At 41.4% G+C, this 4,970-nt stretch overlaps 1 protein-coding gene and 1 long non-coding RNA gene across 4 annotated transcripts in view; one reads left to right on the top strand and one right to left on the bottom strand.

Annotated features, from left to right (window-relative positions):
- LOC109516092 (KATNB1-like protein 1) overlaps positions 1 to 3,893 on the bottom strand; it is a 12,060-nt gene extending 8,167 nt beyond the window's left edge. For both annotated transcript variants that reach the window (XM_019870302.1, XM_019870301.1), the window contains exon 1: positions 3,773 to 3,893. The gene's annotated coding sequence lies outside the window, so the exon portion shown is untranslated. The remainder of the gene's footprint in view (positions 1 to 3,772) is intronic.
- The window catches only part of LOC109516093 (uncharacterized), a 59,816-nt gene that overhangs the window by 9,896 nt on the left and 44,950 nt on the right, over positions 1 to 4,970 (top strand). The gene's annotated exons all lie outside the window — the stretch shown is intronic.

The raw sequence follows: 4,970 nt of genomic DNA, 5'->3' as shown, positions 1-4,970 counted from the left end.
TATGCCGGGAAAAACTTTTTTTTTTTTTTAATTAGAGCGGTAGCCTCTATTTATATCATACTTATGATGAAATATAAAGTATCCTTACGTGAAACCAGTCAGTGGCGTAAAAAAAAAAAAATAATAATAATAATAATTTTTAAAAAATTTAAAATTCAGGACCCCCCTGTTGTGCTGAAAATTTTTCAATGACGATTGATTAATTGACTCGGACTCAACTTTAAGCACGTTACAGTCGACTGCAAAACATTTTTGTCCTTCAACCCTTCTTGTTCACAAGATACCTGCAGTAGAAACAGGCCCTAAACGTTCCGGTAAGTGGTAGACATTTAATGAACTGTCAAGATGCAAGCAGATGAGTGCTGAACTTTGTGCCTTCTATCCGAGGGATGATACAAAGGAGCTATACATCTGCAGGGGTGACTCATTACCACCTACAGGAGTCCCCTCAGACAGGAAGATGTCTGCTTGTCAACTCCAAGACAGCTGCCCACTCCTACAAGAAGTCGCTGTGACTAAACAGCCACAGACCCGCTGGCCCTGAGCCTGGCCGCCATCTGTACTGTTGCAAACTCAAGGGAGGAACAAGACCAAGGCAATCCCGCAACCACTGAAAATCCACTTGATTCATATGCACAGGACACACGTTCCCATTCAAAGTACTGCATGTGTAAACACTCGAGTGTTCTGAGTGGGCCTGTCACAATAATGTCTTGCCTATTGTCGCAAGGAGATGACATTTAGGCAGGTGGAGGTTAAAAGGAAGCCTAGCCTGACTCTCAGCACGTCTGCGCCACTAGGTCAAGTCTGTAGATCAAGTCTTGGTATCATTTTAACATATATCCACCGCTGGCAACTGGTTTCTGCGCACATCATCAGCTTCCCCGCTGAGATATAGCTCTGGCACAACGTCCACCAAGACCTTCTCTTTCAAGCAGAATGAGTGGTTGAGGAAAGATTTACTGGGTAAACATTTCGATTCATCTAAAGCTGGGGTGGGAAAATGCATGTGCATCAGGGCCGCATCCATCCATCCATCTTCTGAACCACTTGCTGGAGCCTATCCCAGCTGTCTTTGGGCAGTAGGCGGCGGACACCCTGAACTGGTTGCCAGGCACTCGAAGGGCACACACACAGACGAACAACAATCCACGCTCATAATCACACCTAGGGACAATTTGGAGTGTTCAATCAGCCTGCCATGCATGTTTTTAGAATGTGGGAGGAAACTGGAGTACCCGGAGAAAACCCACGGAGGCGTGTTGTCATTTCTTTCCTTCTCAATCGACACGACGAGCTGAGATTCACCCTCTCATCTTTGTCTTCAACTCAAAAGCTATGCCAGTCTCAAGTGAGACCCCCCATAATCCATGCCTACCCGCACTTGACAGCCACACTTTTTGGTGTCAGTGTCCATGGTGGTGAATGAGTTAATTCACCATTTATATCACAAAACATTTCATGCATAGGTAGCATAGTTTATATGACTAATATGCTGTATTGCATTATATATGGCATTCTGGCCATAATATTGACTTGACTAGAGTGCTGTACCATGTGGTGTTGTGACAAAGACCAATGCCTTCTTGCCATCATGATTTCCATTTCCATATCTTAGGTCAGGCTGGGGCATGATCCTTAACGTTTTATAGTGATCGTAAATGGGGGCCTAATTTCTCAAGCAGCTGTGTGCGAGTAATGGGTGTTTAGGTTCACAAATTTGCACGCTGAGGCAAACTGATGTCCTTGACAGTTGAAAAAAAAAAAAGAGAGCAGCATGATCCCAACGTCCCGTCAATTCAAAAAGCAGGACTCTGGCCTGCCTGGCTGACATTCCATTTCCCAAATGTTTTTCTTGGGTTGTGTTTCTCGGGGCTGTTTGTTGTGTTTAATTATATCGCTGTGGTGACACTTTTAAAGTGGTCACTGCTCGGATTAACAGACGAAGGATCAGAGACTGAATAGGCCAAATGTATCTAAGATTGCATATACTGTATATTGAATATTAGATTTGAACCTATTCAGGGACACTGGTTACTCCAGTGGACAAGATAAGCTTATCATGTTATCAGGTTACAGGGTGCATGAAAGGGTTAAATATTTATTTTCACTTACAGTCAGACTATTTTTGCATTTTTTTCCCATGTGTGGATGTGGGCCGAAGGCATAAATTTGGGATGCTTTGGCTCGTCAATGGTGGCGTTGTTGGTCCTGCATTCTTAATATTCAGAAAGCTTATTTACAATATTAGTGTTGGCTAGACCAGAGAGAAAAGATGATGTTTTTCTTTTTAGGTGGACATTTGCCTGAAGGAGCAGCTGAAAACAAATCCCAGAGCCTGAGCGTGCATTTTTATAGTGTCTGTCTGCCGTGAGGACTTTGATGGCAGCATTGCTTGTAGCGCATTTCTAAATTAATACACAAATAGACTGCAAGGCCAGCAAAACACGCTGACGCATTGTACACAAGGGCTCTCTGTTTTGCAGCCTTACGGACACTTTGCCAGATCTTCCACTTGTCAAATGCTGGGTGTTGTGGTCACGCTAACAGCGCATTGCATGCGTTGTCTTGCAACCGCAAGCTTCGTCAGTGGCAGATCAAAACGTAGCCGAGCCAAATCCCGTGCTCGGTAAATGTCACACATAGCTTTGTGGACAAAGCTCATGAGACACACGTAGCTCCTAATTAACTTGAGGTTTTATCAGCTGCATGCGAATCGTCAAGGTCACCGAACTTTAATGAGGATCAGGTGAACACATCTCAAGGGAAAACAGATTTTGAAGGTCTGAGACTAATGTACCATTCGGACGTTTTTTTTTTTGTTTGTTTTTCAAAAGTCGATCAACAAATTAATGAAATAAATTGAATGTCAGGCAGCCACCCTGAAAGAGATTCTTTTCCAGCTCCAAAGTTCTATTATGTTAAAATAAGGAATTTCATTTGAAAACTATACTATACATAACTTGTTGAACACTCATTTCTTGTGATGAAAATACTTGACATAATATCATTATATTCCCATACATTTTGGATTATCAGATATCATTATGTCAGAGTTTCCGTTTGATGAATCGCTGGTAGGAAACATAGGAATAGAGTAGTTTCTAGCGTACCACGCAGGCGCTATACCAACCACCCACATCCAGTCAGTAGCCAAATAATTGACAGGTGATAAAGGGTTAAGCATTTTTTGGGGGGTTTTTTGAAAGCAAAAAGCTGGGAATGCACTTTGAGGGAGAGCAAGTCGTTTTTCTATCACTTCATTAAAATGACATTCTGCTTGAAGCTAACCCTATCAGGATATTGGAAACTTCGGAGTGGCCAACGGGAGCAAAAAAAAAAACAAATAGACAAATGGAAATCTCCGCCTACACAAAAGGCTCTTATGTAACCTGGAAATGCTTGTGGCTTGGGCGATTGCAGAACGACAGAGGAGACTTTCCTGAGTTTCTCACATAGCATCTCGATTTACTACTTTGGAATCTATTCTGGTTTGAAGTTTGTCAACAGACGCGGGCTGTTTCATCTAACGTTAGCCTAATAGCATAACCGTCGAGTCTTTTTTTTTTAATTAATTTTTTTTACTGCTTTTAGCAAACAAGAAAACAACAATTCGATCACAAAGATTCCATTTGCCTCACATAGACTTTTTTTTTTTTTTAGCAAATACCTTTTTTTAAAAATTGATATTGTCACAGTCAATTAAAAATGAAGTAGGCAATTACGCTATAAAGCTAACAATAAGCAGTAGTGATTCTCCGTTGACCGTTACCTGAAAGGACAATCTGTGAAAGCACAGCTTTGTTGAACTTCTATCTGATGTTGACGCCCCAAAGTGCGTTGGTGTCCGGCCTATGGAAAGAGACACAAGTGCCAATCATGCTCACGTGTTCTTTGTGTGCCTACCTACCGCTAACTGCCACTCAAACAGACTCATTATTGTATCTCTCGTCAATGATCAACACCGCTGAGATTCTACTCGTTGACCCGCTCAGGCTGTACGTGATGTACTGCGTACACCAGCGGTAGACGAGAATATCCGCCGCCAGACTGTATGTAACCCAAAGTGGATATGTTTACAAATGCAATGCGATCACTTTTATAGACCTTTTATTGGTCTATGCCCGTTTTTTTCCACTCTTGTCATCCAAATCATTCCGAAAATCATACGCGGAAAGTTCTTGGTTTAAATAATGAGTGCGCCACATGGTACACACGTTCGCCATCATTTGTGATTTCCTCGACTGCAGAAGAAGGCAGTGATCACAATCCAGGAAAAAGAGAACGCACTGACTATGTGTCGCTACAGATTATTTTGCCCTTTTTGATTTATGGTGTGGTTGTGACACAGCCACACAGCAGAGTCGTGATATCCTTACAAAGAGCTACTGTTGACATTTTACGAGGAAAACATTTGCTTTTATTTACTTGTCTGATAGATATCTCACCAATCGTTTGCTTCACTGAAGGCCTTTGGCAGAACTTGGTTATGTGCTTGGAAAACAAACAAACCCAAAAAAAAACCCAAAACACCACTAACGTTTTGTCGTACAGAGTAATGCAATTAATAAATGTTGGAGGAATCAAACATCAAACATTTTTTACACAAGATATTTAAGGTCAAGGTCAAGGTTTATTTACATAGCACATTTATAATACAGTTAACACGTTCCAGACTCGTTCTTCGATATCGCACCCAATACAGTGGTACCTCTACATACGAAAGTCTCATCATACGAAATTTTCAAGTTATGAAACGCCTCAAGAGAAAAACATTGCCTCATGTTATGAAAGAAATTTCAAGATAGGAAAGGTAAAATTCAGTATGGGCTGCTAATCGCAGCTGCGGGTTTCCTGAACGCAACATACTTATAGCTGCTGTGCCATTGGCTACTACGATTTTACGTGATGCACAACTCTTATTTATTGGTGCAATAATCAAATTGTAGTATGTATTTGTCACATATTTT

The sequence above is a fragment of the Hippocampus comes genome, unplaced genomic scaffold (genome assembly GCF_001891065.2).
Source record: "Hippocampus comes isolate QL1 unplaced genomic scaffold, H_comes_QL1_v1.1 scaffold43, whole genome shotgun sequence".
Classification (NCBI taxonomy): Eukaryota; Metazoa; Chordata; class Actinopteri; order Syngnathiformes; family Syngnathidae; genus Hippocampus; species Hippocampus comes.
This window is presented reverse-complemented; position numbering and strand designations above follow the sequence as displayed.